We start from the raw sequence: 15,612 nt of genomic DNA on the forward strand, positions 1-15,612 counted from the left end.
TGTTTTCACTCTTATGTGGATCCTGAGAAACTTAACAGAAGACCATGGGGGAGGGGAAGGGAAAAAAAGCTAGAGAGGGAGAGAGCCAAATCATAAGAGACTCTTAAAAACAGAATAAACTGAGGGTTGATAGGAGGTGGGAGGGTGGAGAGGGAGTGTGATGGGTATTGAGGAGGGCACCTGTTGGGATGAGCACTGGGTGTTGTATGGAAACCAATTTGACAATAGATTTCATATAAATAAATAAATAAATAAATAAATAAATAAATAAATAAAATGGGAGGCAATCACTTTGACAAAAGGGCTGTCACCGAACCTTCTCAGGTCCTTCTCTGGCTTCCTGTCCCCTGCACTACACGCATACAAACAACAATGTGATGTTTTTTTAAGCATCTATCGTATGCCAAGCTCCAACAATACCTAAGTACTTGGAGTCCTGAGGGTGTCTGTCTATCATGCCTATATGATCTTTGTACTTGCATTTTCCTCTCCCAGGAATACGCTTTCCCTGCTTTTCGTGCTGAGATATTCCTAGCCTTTTATTAAAACCTAAACATCACATACTTTATGAGGCTTACCTTTTTAGTCAGATGAAGATGCATTTTCCTCTATTAAGTTCATTATCTACTGCTATTGTAATATAGCTGTTAAGATCATTTTTCTAGCCACAATATCATGTTTGTCCCCAAAAACCAAACACACTATAAGGTGAATGGAAGATACTAAATGAATATTTGTTGAATTAATGGTCTGATAAATAAATCCATTAATGAATACATCTGTACCAATATATTCTGAACTCTTCTGTACCAAATTAAACACAAAGGGAAAACTTTGGGTTCCAGTCATAATTTCTGAGCAAGTAATATCCTTTTTGTTTTAAGAAGACCTTCCAAATACATCCTGCATTATTTGCATTATTATCTAATATTGATAGTGACAATGGTAGTATTTTTACTGAGAATTTTAGGAACCTTGATACCAGTGACACTGAGTATCAAATATAAGAAAGAAACTGGATGAAGAGGTAGCTGGAATAAGCATATTGAATTGAGGACACATGTGTCTGCTACATGCTGCATGAGCTCTTATTCTTCCTCCTTTTCCTGCTGACTCCCACCTCTCCTGCTTGTTAGGGAATTGTCTTCACAATGTTCATAGAACCAACCAGATATTGTTGGAAATGACACAGTAAGTAAATTAAGAACAGGATAGTATAAGCTGATGAAGTACTGTAATTTAATTTTATTGCATCAGTGGCAACAGTAAATAAATGCACAGCATAACATGCTGAGATAGTCTATTGATCTTTTCAGTCAATATTGGATGAAAATTCCTAACAAAACATAAAATTACAATATTGTTAGAAAAGATATTATTTTCAGCTCTTAATACTACAAGGTAATTGTTTCATTTTACACACATCTAATATGTATGTAGATGACCAAGAACTGAATTCACAGTTGATTCTATGGCATATAGTAATAACACATTTGTCCCAGTGTTACTTATTATGTTATCTCCTGGAAGTAGTCAGCCTAAGGGTAGGATAGGCTTTAATGTTTATATCCAACCAAAAAGACGTCACAAAATCCAGGTACCCAAGGAAACGTCAAACATTTCCTTCAGAGATCAATAGTTCCTTCTAGGAGCCCACTTCCAAATTATCTTGATTATGTATTCAACACATTACATATATATAATAAATATATATATGAACGAGTTGGATATTAAAGAGGATTTCAAGAGAGGGAAAGAATTTCCATAATGATTAAAGATGGTTACTTTCTTGAAGTACAAAGCATGCTTCGGAAAACATGGTTAAAAACAAGCCGAAAACAAGCAGAGAACTATGGAGCCTTTCAAAACAGGAAAGGTTGTTTCATGTACCTCAGTAGCCGTTTTGGATATTTTGAATTGTAATCTGCCTGGGAATTAACTGGTAATAATCCTTTCTTTATTGGGAATCAAATCTGTTTCTAAATGGATACAAATTTCACCTGAAAAATGTGTCATATCTAGAAATTGATTTCAGTGCTCCTGTCTTGGTGAGTCTTTGACTGTATTGAGACCATCTTTGTAATTAGAAAACTTTTCAATTAAATTCAACCAATATATATTAAATGCCTACTATGTGCCAAGTGGTATGATAGACATTTAAAGAAATGGAGAGATGACTAGCATTCAGTTCCTATTATTATGGACTGAAGATTTTAGTGGACCACTTCAGTTGAGTTGGGAGGGGCTGCCATGCCCCTTTGGTGGTCATATGGCGAATTTAAGTTATTACAAGTTTTAAAAAGAGGGAGTCAGAAATGCATCACAAGAGTAGGTTGTGTCATTTTTGAAGTATTAGAATTCTTTTTTTACTATCTCAAGCAGAAGTTTTTGTTTTCTTTTTAATTGTAATTCCCTCTAAATGCTAATATTTCCCCCTAAGGATGTTATACATGGTACATCATTTAAAAATCTAAAGCTTTTTTTCCAGAAAGAAATTTTATTTAAATAAGGCATTTAGCGAGGTAATTTTGAAAAGAATTATTGTTGCGGTTAAAAATTAAATGATCTCCTCGAGACATTTTTCCCCCTCATTCTCCAATATTTCTTCTTCCTTTTTGACATCGTAGCTTTAATGCTTCAGATGTTAGACAAAAAGAACTAGTCCTTCTATATATGAGGTGGGATTCTAAATCAGAGTGAATTCTGAGCCAAGGTACATAGGAAGCCTACACACTTTGTGTGATAGAATAAAATTTCCATGTGGAATACCATATATACTCATTCTGGACTTTTAGGTTCCTTAAATTCTACTGTTGCAATAGAATTAAGCTTACTTTGGTAACTCTCGCTGTAGACGATGATAAAACAAATGGACTAATCTTGGAGGAAGCAGGTCCATCAAATAGTAGCTAACTTTTTTTTTTTTAATTTTTTTTTCAACGTTTATTTATTTTTGGGACAGAGAGAGACAGAGCATGAACGGGGGTGGGGCAGAGAGAGAGGGAGACATAGAATCGGAAACAGGCTCCAGGCTCTGAGCCATCAGCCCAGAGCCTGACGCGGGGCTCGAACTCACGGACCGCGAGATCGTGACCTGGCTGAAGTCGGACGCTTAACCGACTGCGCCACCCAGGCACCCCAGTAGCTAACTTTTTATTAGGAAAAAAAAAATGACTATGAATACGAACAGTAAAACAAAGCAGATATTTTTCTGTTTATTTTTCACCCAAGTTTGTTAGATACATAGAGGGTCAGAGACTTTAGAAGTGTACTCCATGATAAGAAAATGAGTACAAAATCAGGGAAAAGGCAAACCCTCTGAAAACGAAGTGCATCAAAATCAACATAATACATCAAAAAATGAATGAATGCAGCCATATGTAGAAACAACCTCTGCATCTACCTTAAGGAAATTTTTTAAATAAAACTTTGAGGAAATGAAAATAAGTTCTCTCCCCAAACTAATCAACCTAACTTGGGTCAGACTAATGAAAACTACAATCTGTGTTTCTATGTCTTAACTAATCTTGAAAAGGCAAATAGGTTTTGATGATTGAAAATGCATTTAATTTAAAAATAGAAATTTGTCAGAGCTTATTTAACACCACCCCAGAAGAGAAATAGTTCTGAAATTCATCCAATTCTGTCTCTTCTATTTTTATGCCCATCAAACAACATTCTGGTTATCAGTTTAGATTCCAACATACCTTGAAAAGGTGTTCTGGTTAAATGACACATATTTATGGAACAGAGCAGCTGTCTAGTTGGTGATTACACCAGAGTGACTATAAATACAATATTTGTGACTGGGTCGAGGTCAGTATCTCTCCAGGAGCTCTGGGGGACAGGACCTCATGCTTATTTGTGTTTTCTTCCCTCTTAAACATGTGCCAGAGTTGTTATGAGAATAAAGTGTCTCGGGAAGAAAATCTCATTTCTGGCTATCTAATTATTGCTTCTGACACTCAGATAAAAGCTTCCAGATAGCCTGAACTTGAGTCAGAATTCAGAACTCCAAGGCCTACCCCTGATAATCAGTAATTCAACTAGAATACAGATAAACAGAAGACTATGAAAAATCATTTGGTAAATATTTGGGAAGACTTCCTATGCTGAGGGAACCAACAACAAAAAAATCTTCTTAAAGTCATTTGAGGGGCACCTGTATGGCTCAATCAGTTAAGCATCTGACTTTGGCTCAGGTCATGATCTCATGGCTTGTGACTTTGATCCCTGCATCAAGCTCTGTGCTGACAGCTCAGAGCCTGGAGTCTGCTTTGGATTCTGTGTCTCCATCTCTGTCCCTCTCCTGCTCATGCTCTCTCTCTCTCTTTCAAAATAAATAAACATTAAAAAATTAAAAAAAAATAAAGTCATTTGCTTTTAGCTTAAAGGGTAGAAAAAGAATAATCATATTCATTGAAAACACAAAAAGAAAGAAGAAAGAAAGAAAGAAAGAAAGAAAGAAAGAAAGAAAGAAAGAAAGAAAGAAAGAAAGAAAGAAAGAAGAAAAGGAAGGAAGGAAGGAAGGAAGGAAGGAAGGAAGGAAGGAAGGAAGGAAGGAAGACTAACTCATAGTTGGTGAAAAATGGGTATGAAAACCTCTACTTACCGCTGCCCAGGAGAGTGAGAAGTGATTTGCTCTTGTTGTTCCCCTCCTGGGATGACCAACCAGGAGACGGATGGATGGTGTACCCTGCCCAGCGTAGGCTGAGCTCGGCGTATGATTAACACAACATCCGAGTTTGTCAGGCACTGTGCTCAACTCAGAACCTGAACTCCACTCGCCCCTGCTTGGAGACCTCCAAACTGCACTGATATTAAAAAGGCATTCATTTTCATGCCTGGTTTTGCTTATGCTCAGTTCTACTGTTTTATAGGTGAGCATCACCTATAATCACCTGCTACTCCTAACAGTTGTACATTAATGACAGTGTTAATAACTACACTGATAACAGTAACATTTAACCATTTTAAACATTAATGCATATCCTTTATACATTTCAAAGTGTTCTCATTCTATTTCATGTTAATCCTCACAGTGAGTCTATGAGCAAAGAAGACAGTGATATCCATCCCATTGAACAGATAAGAACACTGCAAATCAAAGTGCTTATTTGGACTTTCAACAGCAGATTTAGGAGGGCCTGGAAGAAGATCAAACAAAGGACTCCAGTTTCTGCATCAGAGACATTTTCTGCTATTAGTCACAGCCAGGTACTCGGAATGCAGAAAGTGCTTTTTTGGGGCAAATGGAAGACAACTCTGGATGCCTAGAAACAAGGCCTAAAAGGATCACACAAGTTTAGCTTTATTTCTCCCATCCTCCTCATGCTCTCCTTCACCTATAAGGCCCACGTGTCCAGAGGAAAAATAGCAAATCAACATGTCTTAATTCATTCTATTTATGCGACTGACAACTACCTGCATGGTGCCTTCTCAAGGTGCTTTCATTCCAGAGACACAGGCAGTTCCAATCATACACAGGGTTGCTGTGTTGGGATAGAGGAAGAAAAACACAGATATTAACCATATACCAGTACAAAATAATAAAATAAAAAAGAAAGGTTAAGGTAGAAACAGAGATGTCACATTTAAAATACTTTTATTTCCCTAGATCTTCTAAGAGGAGACAATGGGAAGCTTTTAAGTGTTTTGGAGTAAAATGCAGGGAAAATTTAAAAGACAAGAAAGACAGGATGATTTTTAAACAGTACGTTTTAAGTGCTTTCCTTTTGAAAATGTCTGAGAGAATTATTCCGTATGTGCAAGCAAATACGCAATCCCCTTGGACATTCATTTTTTTATTACCTTGGTAGCCAGTCATGAAAAGGAAGCAGACTCTGGCGTTTTCATTCTAAACACAAGAAAGCACGCTTTGAGGATTTGAGAATGCAGTGTAATTGGAGAGAAAAAACAATCACAATTAAAGAGAATGAAAGATTGAAGGGAAAGAGAAGGGCCCAGAAGAAGAGAGCTTAGCAAACTCAGAATGTGGCAAAAATTACTGTGCCTAGCAAGAACAGCGTGAGTGACTTCACTGCAAGCCCCTGAGAACAGGAAATTTTCTTTGTCACTTTTGGATTGCCTCCTCCTACTACTGAAACACTTTGAATTTAATAGACAAAGGTTAAATGTATGGTTGCATGCTGACCCAAGGGTATCTTTCCTTCTGATGAATTAGAAACTACCATTGCTCATTGTCAACTGAACTCCTAAAAATGCAGGAATGTAAGGCCTTAGAAGTAATTTAATTCCACTACACACCTCGTTTAATAGTTGGGGGGTTTTGTCTTTTTTTTTTAATTTTTTTTTCTGTTTGGCTTTTAGCAGAATGAAGGGGAAAGAGCCCAAGACTAAAAAAAGGTGGTAAAGAGCTGAGTCTCAGCTCAATCTGACTAGCAATCTAACCTCTGTCAGGTGATCAAATCTGTCTGAGGCTCATTTCATTTAAATGTATAGGGAAGGGGTTGCATTCTGTATATGCTTGTATTAGTGTCCGTGTCCTGATCGCTCTACTGTCTGTGGAAAATAACCAAATATACATTTTCAACTGCCTTAATAGCTGATTCAGTGTGAAAGGTATATATATTTTGTGCTGATGGCTTTATTTTGAGTGCAGTGGAGATTACTGATTAAGGCAAGCACCCTCTTCGTTCCTACCATTTATGAACTCAAGCTAAGTTGCACATGTTGGGAAGATATTGCTTCAGCCTTCAATTACATGCATCTATGAGGGATTTGATAGTACTAATGATTAAATGGCAAAAGAGAGTTTCCCTTTTCTTTTTGACCTCATCCTCTGCAATAATGAAGATAAAAAAATATATAATCAGCTGAGAATATACTTGGTTTCTCTGATTACAAACACTTTTACAACTATTATGATAGTATTACAACTGAAAAATTTACAACAGTTGTCAGCTTTAGTGTTTAGACTCTAAGCCCTTCAAATTAAAATGAATTGTTGTGTTGAGTTCTGTATCCGTAGCATGTAGCCCTGTGTCTGGCACAGAAAATGGTACTCAAAATGTGTCTTTTAAATTGTACAGTTTGGGGTGATTAAGAAACAATTGTCCCAATAAAACATCCTAAATGCTCAAGTTGTAAGTATGTTGACTAATGAATTATTGAGAAATGAACACACACATCTGCCACCCAGGGCAAGAAATAATCTATGAATCAGAATCGTAGAAGCCCTTCCCATTCCCTTCCCAATACTACCTCCCTTCTTTCCTGAAGAGATTCGCCACCTGACTTCTAATATGACAGAGTATTTCTGCCTGCTTTTGAACTTTATATGAATGGCTTCTACAATATGTACCCTTTCATGTTGGGCTTCTTTCATTCATCAGAGTATTTGCAATATTCATCCATGTTGTTGCTTGGAGCTCTAGAGCAGTCATTTTCACTATAGTATATTATGCCACTTGTGAATGAAACACCTATCAAAATAACACCAGCATTCTTCACAGAGCTAGAACAACCAATTCCAAAATCTGCATGGAACCAGAACACCTTTTTTTTTCTTTTAATCACTTCTAATTGATGGACATTTGAATAGCTTCCAGGTTTGGGTTCCCCTGAAAATTATTTCTGTGAACATTCTGGTATCTTTCCTTTGGCGTAGAATGGGAATCCATTCTGGCACGTGAATGCACTTCTATTAGGTAGATACTTAGACGTAGAAATGTGGCTTCACTTGGTAGGCATTAATTCAGGTTGATAGATAATTGTAGATTGATTCCCAAAAGGGTTGTGCAAGTTTGCACTCTCTAGAAGTATGTTACAGTTCTAGCTGCCCCACATCCTCACCAACACTGCATCGTTGTCACTCTTCAACTGTAGCCATGGAGGCCAATGTGTGATGGCATATCATCAAGGCTTACTTTACTTTTCCTTCATTTCTAAGAAATGTAAATGCCTTTTGTTGTATTTGTTGGCCATCTGGATATATACTTTTTTGTGAATTACCTGTTTAAGTCTTACACTTGTGTGTTGAACAGGTTGTTAGCCTTTTCCTTATTCATTATAAATTTACATATAAATGACTTATGTATTATATTGAATACCAATCCTTTGTTGAATATATATATCATAAGTATCTTTTCCCACTATGTGGCTCACATTTCTACTTTATTATTGTGTATCTTACTAAAGAGAAGTTCTAAATTTTAATGTACTCAGTCATATTATTCATTTACTGAAAAGGTTGTCTTTTCCTATCTGTCCTGTGGTACTACCCTTTCACATAAATCAGTTGTGAATTTGAAATCTGAACTCTCTATCCCATTCCAATGGTCCACCTCTCTGATTTTATGCTGATACCACATTATACTAAATAATGATTGCAGACTTCTAAGAAGGCTTGATTATCTCATAGGTAGAATCTTCTTAGTTCTACATTCAACTTTAGATATCTTGAGTCTTCTTGGTCCTTTGTATTTCTATACATACTTTAAAAACAGTTTATCATTTTCCACAGAAATAAACTGCTAATATTTTGTATTGTGATGGCCTAAATGCATTGAATATGTACATCAATTTATGGAGATTTAACTTCTTAAAAATATAGCCATTTCCAAATCATTAGTGTAATATTTTATATTTTATATTAGTGTCAAATTTTATATTTTGTCTTAAAATGTCTTGCACATCTTTCATTAACTTTCTTCATAAGTATCTGTTTTTTGGTTAAGGCTATTGAAAATAGCATGGTTTTAAAATATTTTTTAATTGCTGTTTAATTTTTTAATTGGTGTTCAGTATTATTTAGAAAAACAAGTGATTTTTGTAACTCAACTATGTATCCAACAACCTTTCTAAGTTTACTTATCAACTGATAATAGTTTACTTATCAATCTGAATATATTCGTGTATGTGTGTGTGTACAATTATCATTATTCGCAGATTCCTATTCACTGAATTTATTTGTAATACTGAAATGAATACTCATACTTATGGCACATTCATGGTCACTTGTAAACAAGCATAGAGCGGAAAAAAGTTTGAAACACCAACACATACATTCCCAGATAAGATCGAACAAGATGATACTCTGCCTTTTGTTTCACCTCTCACACTATAAACAAGTATCCTTTCTGCATTTATTTGGTGCCATGCTTTTTACATTTTTGTGCTTTTTGGACTGATTTTACTCTTTAAAATGGTCCTCAAATCTACTGATAATATGTGTTGAGTGTTACTAAGTATAATTAGGATTAAATAAGCTTTGTTAGGCATGAATTACAGTGTTGTTGGGCATGAATTCAAAATAACGAATCACGAATGTAACTTCATAAGTCAGATATTTCTCATCTACGTTATATAGATAGATAGATAGATACATATATATATTTAAATATTGTCTGATAATATTATACTATATACATAATATACAATATTACATTATATACATAAATATATACATATATATTTAAATATTGTCTGATAATATTTGTGATTTAATTGGAGTTTGTCCATATATATTTAATGACTATGATTTATGATGAAATCATTATGATTTAATGATTGCTCATATTATGTGATTTAGCTACAGGTTACTATTTATTTTCTATTTATATGACAGATGATTCTTTTTCCATTGTGTTAATCAAGTATTTTTATTATATGATTTTAACCTGTATTATTTTACTAATTATAAGTACTTTTATTATTAGCTTGGTGTCTTAGAAATTGCAGCATACATAATTGACTAATACAAATCTACCTTAAACTGGAACTTTAACCACTTACCAGAAACTATAAGAACATTAAACTACTGTAACGCCATTTATCCTTCTGCACTTTGTAGATTTTTTTCATATATTTTAACCCTGCTTAAATTTTTCATCCTACCCTATCTTATTGTTGTTGCTTTAACCAGGGTTCAGTAAACTGCACCATATGAGCCAGATCAAGGTTCTAGTTTTTTTAATCTATGGCATGTGAACCAAGAATATTTTTTATGTAATTTTTAAAAATTTTAATGAAAAGAATTAAAAATACACAATGGAGGACGTATGCAACCTGCAAAGCTTAAAATCTTTACCAGCTGGCCTATTACCGAAAATTTTGTTGATGCATGCCTTAAACTACTGATACTAATTTGGAGTAACCAGTAGGCTTACCTTTTTAGAGATCTGTTCTTTTTACATTATCAGGTTCTGTCTTCAATCATTTCTTTCTGCCTGAAGAAGTCCCTTTAGCATATTCTTAGCACAAGTCTGTTGGCAATACATTTTCTCATTTCTGGTAGATATTTTTGCTTCATAAAAAATCATAGCTTGTCAGTTATTTTCTGTTAGCTTTTGTCATCATTTCTTCTTTAAAGTCAGCTGTCTTATTAGTGCTCTTTGAGGGTAATGGATTTATTTTCCTTCTGGCTGCTTTCACATTTTTTCTCTTTGTCTTTGGTTTTCTGATACTGTAATATGCTGTCGCTAGTATTTCCTTTTCCTTTTTTCTTGTATTTATTCTATTTGATATTTGTAGCATTTCTTGAATCATCAATTTGATGTCTTGAAATAGTTTTGGAAAATTCTCACCCAGATTTTCTCCAAATATTGCTCCAAGCCCATTCTCTTCTTCTGGGATTCCAGTTTTTTATATGTTAGAGTATTTCACCAAGCTTCATATTCTTCTTATGATCTTTTTAATTCTTGATTCATCTTGCTAAACTTCAATATTTTCTAACGATCAATCCTATAATTCTTTTTCTCATATATCTGATATGCTATTAAGCTTATTTATTAATTTTTTTAATTTTTTGTCTATTGTATTTTTTTTCATTTCTAGGATTTCCATTTCCATCCATGAATGAATGAATGAATGAATGAATGTATAGTCCAGTTCTCTGATAAAATTTTCTATTTTTCAGATATAGAATTTTCCTTTTGGATTAAATGTATAGCTTTTTTGTTTTCTGCAATAATTTCCTATTTTTTCTTGAATATTTTAAGCCTACTTATTTAACAATTCATGACCATTAACTCTGTTGTAGATAACCTGTTAGTTTGTTTACAAAGCTTGGATTCTGTTGGTTTTTTAATCATGCTATCTTATCTTTCATTTTCCTGATTATTCTTTATTTAATACTTGCCATTGTATAGAGATACTTTGAGGTAAAGAAAAATGTTATTTTCCACCAGAAAATATTTACATTTAATTCACATAACTATATGGGAACTAGCAATTCTAAACAACTTCACTTTTATCAGAGATTAAGATGATTTTAAGCTGAGATTTTAATTTTTGTCACACCAGTCTATATCTCGTTGAAAAGTGGTCTCAACTCTCTGGGTTTCCTTTTCACACATTTTGAGCTCAAAATTCACATATATAAGCTTCCTGAGGTCTCCTAATCATTTTTATTTTGGATTTAGTGCACTTATTTTTAGTTGTTTTAAGTGGGAGTGTCTTTATTATCATTATTATTATTGTTATTATTAATTGCCTATTCTGTCATTTTAGAAACAGAACTCCTTTAAGGGCATTTTTTAAAATATGATTATCTAATATTCCCAAACAGAAAATGAGGATCATAGAAAATAAAAAAAAATTGGGGGTTCATATATGATGCATTTAATGTCTGGATTTTTATAATTTACAAAAGGTGAGTATATAGTCTGGATTTTAAAAAGTACAAACAGGGGCGCCTGGGTGGCGCAGTCGGTTAAGCGTCCGACTTCAGCCAGGTCACGATCTCACAGTCCGTGAGTTCGAGCCCCGCGTCAGGCTCTGGGCTGATGGCTCAGAGCCTGGAGCCTGTTTCCGATTCTGTGTCTCCTTCTCTCTCTGCCCCTCCCCCGTTCATGCTCTGTCTCTCTCTGTCCCAAAAATAAATAAACGTTGAAAAAAAAATTAAAAAAAAAAAAGTACAAACATATACATACTTATCAGCCTATACTTTTGTCTCTTTGGTTATTGTTAACATACATTACAATGCTTGCAAAATAAAGCATAAGAACCAATAAACCAGCCCCCTCTCCTGAAAAGTTGTTTTGTGAAAGGAATATTATTTTGATTTAACAATTTTAGAGAAAAAGGCTCAATTGTGAACTGATTCCAACTTCTTATAACACTAGATAGGAAATAATAAGAGGAAAAAGAAAAGAAAAAAGAAGACCATTTTTGAATTTGGGACCCTAGCAAGAACTGATGTAAACAACTGGTCTGTTCATGGGATGTTTTGAGATTTCACTCTTTGACATCCCACTTGAACAAGGCATTATCAAGATTTATCTAAGGGAGTTATTATTCTCAAGGCCAATAACATCCTCCTTAAGGAGGACATTTAGGGGATCAGAGGACATCTATTTGTACTGTTATTTCCCTTCTTATACACTGCCTCCCCATGAAATAAGCTACCTGAGAAAACTGTTATGAATATATGTAGTGTGTTAATTTGTTGGAGAATGTGTTCTTTATATTATTGAAGTAGAACTTCCTATGCGCTGTGAATTAGCCCTGGTACTTGGACTGTGGTAAAATAATACAGGGAGACCAAGCACAATGGTGGTTGTGAGTTCTGACTAAAACAAATCTCCATAGTGAAACTCAGAGATACACAGGAAATCTGGGTATTTTCATGATATCAGATATGGAGACTGAGATTAGATCATAAGGGGAAAAAATGCATGTAGAAAGATCTTTTAAATGTGTCTCACAACTTTCCTATACCTCTTGGGTGTGATTCTCCAGATCTCATTTGTGTTTCATTTGTTCTATACCAGATAATCCTTTTCTTGTTTCTCCGATCAATTCTTAGTTATATGGAATAAGACTGAAAACATGAGTAGATGAAAAAATATTCACCAGATTCACTCAACTTCCCACATTTGTGCTAATATGTTTAAACATTTGTGTCTATTATGTTGATTTATTGATTCACAATATAGTTAAGTAGATGATGCACCCTACCAAGTATATCATCATGAAAGAGAAAATGGTCTGTAATCTTGGTGTCCATACACTAAGATAAGGTGTGGTCAGCAATACTTGTAGCTGGGTCTATGAAAGAATCAAAACACAGCCACACCATGTCAATGCAAACAAAATAGTATATTAAACATAGTACTGGTTGCTAATTGCTATCATTAATGCTAATAGCAACAAAAATTGGGAGTGAGCATTTTGCTGAAATTCTAGATACAGAGTGAAGGTAATGAGTGAGTGGTGTGGTTCGAATACTTTCCATTAAGTGAGAAAGTACCATATTTAGCATGACAAACCATTCACACAGAAAATTTGTATGTTACAGAATGGTAAGTGTTAATAAGAACAATTAAAACTGAGTATATAATCATTGGAAGACACTGAGTACTGTCTGAGTATTGGAAGACACTGGGTGGGAATAAAAACAAAATGGTTTCTTAAAACTGTTGAGTCAAGTTTTGAAAAAATATGAGAAAGGACTTGATACAATGAAGAGCAAAAATGATCTAGAAAAAATAAGCAATGGCTCAATTTGAAAATATATCAATAATGTTAAAGAGTAACCGAAATAGTTTGGATAAAGAAAGGGAGTTGAGATGTGTGATTGCTACTTTGTACGAGTTTGGGGTGGTGAGATTTGGATGACCAGCCATGATTACTGTTATATAAAATGAATATATGCACATATGCAGATAATGTGATGTGTCTATCTTCTAATACACTTAATTCAGTTTGACAGATCATTTAAAAAATACGTATCTGTAGTAATCTTACTTGAATTCATAAGAAAACCTTATTTTATTAAAGCAATGCATCTGGTAGGCTGGTAGTCCCATTTGATTACAAATCTATAGAAATTCTAGTGGAAATTGTTACACAGTGATATGGAGAGAATTCCCTTATGTTAGTAACTAACAGTGGCACAGGGGTCCATATGGGTTGTACCTTTTTTTTTCTCACCTACATACTGAAATAAATTTACATAAAGATTTATAATAAATGTCATGGCTTTGTTTTTGTTTCTATGTTTCATTACTTAATAATACATTTCAGTGAGTTCCTCTGCCTATCTCATCCTGAGTCTTTTATGTGTCCCATGAAATGTTCATGCCATTCCAAGAACGGCAAAGCAGCTGTTGGAGGCATTTGATATAGCTCAAACAATGCTCCAGCGCGCTCTGTAATTTCATAAAAGTCAGTCAAGGGAGGGTGGAGCTCTTAGACGTGCATAATGGGAACTTTTCCTGTAAAGAAAAATGGGCACCGTTGCTTTGCCATTTGCATATAGATTTCCCCCCTACTGCTACCTGAGAAAATTAAGAGCTTCCACCCTATCAGTTTCTTAAACATGTTCTTCAGAATGTCCACATTTATGTCAGCACTTTTTCGACATCCTAATGATGCTTTTGCGAGGACTATGGCATCTATATGGCTTGTTACCAGCTTAATGAAAAGTTGCTTTAGGTGTCAAAATAAATCTAAGAATGTTCTACACTTTAGCTGACTGTAATATATCATCATGGCCTGCTTAAGTAGTATAAACTGCAACATGATAAAGCAGCTAACAAAAACCTATGAGAACCAGTAGCTGGGATAATGGGCATTCAGTGTAAGGATAATATAGCAGCAATAAAAATTTCAATAACCAAAGGTTATATACCATACTTTTTAATGGAGTTCTTGGCTAACTGAGCTTTCTTCAATAGTAGACACCTGGGTAGGATGATTCATTACAAGCATTCTTCTGACTTTCTTCCCACTTGGAATAATATTAGTGAGCAACTTCCTCAGGTCTTGAGATTCTTTTTTGTTTAAATTGTACTTTTTGGGAATTGGATTGAGTCTTAGCTGTACTTGCAGGTAAAGCTGCAAATTGTTGTTTTTTTTTTGTTTTTTTTTTTTGCTAAAAACAGTAGACTCAATGATTTTGTGATTTTTTTTTAACGAAAATACCATTTCCTGTAAACTGAAAGACAGAGCTCTAAGACTGACAGGCAGACACATTCTGTGTCCATCCACATTAATTTATTTGATGACTACTCGATGATTTCTTTCTCTTAGACTGGGGTCTCACCATTTCTGAAACCCACACAGTTTTATCCTACCATTGCACTTGACATCATGGTACATGCTCTTTGTTAGGGATCTGCTTCATCATCATGATGACTACTTTATGATTTCTTTCTCTTAGAAAGAAATTTATTAATTTATTTGATGACTACTTGATGATTTCTTTCTCTTAGACTGGGGTCTCACCATTTCTGAAACCCACACAGTATTATCCTACCATTGCACTTGATGTCATGGTACATGCTCTTTGTTAGGGCTCTGCTTCATCATCATGACCTGCCGAAGTCCTACCCAGTTATTCTTCCCCATCCACTGTCTGCATTAAATGTCTTCATTTCTGCAAAAAACTTTTCTGATAACCTCAGCCATTCTCCACATGAATGCATGTGGAAGGAGTATTATAGTGATGGTAGTCCTATAGTCACTAATTCGGCCTGAGTCTTCTCTTTGCCATTGAGAACATCTTTTTAACCAATGCATTCAATACCAGTGGTTGATTTGCTAATGGAAAGTTAAAGTATGGGATGAATTTTTAAAGGATATACTCTTTAAATTCTTTATTCTAACTTAAATCCAAGATATGTAAAATAATTATTCAATCTTTTC

This window comes from Felis catus, chromosome D3 (assembly GCF_018350175.1).
Source record: "Felis catus isolate Fca126 chromosome D3, F.catus_Fca126_mat1.0, whole genome shotgun sequence".
Lineage (NCBI taxonomy): Eukaryota > Metazoa > Chordata > Mammalia > Carnivora > Felidae > Felis > Felis catus.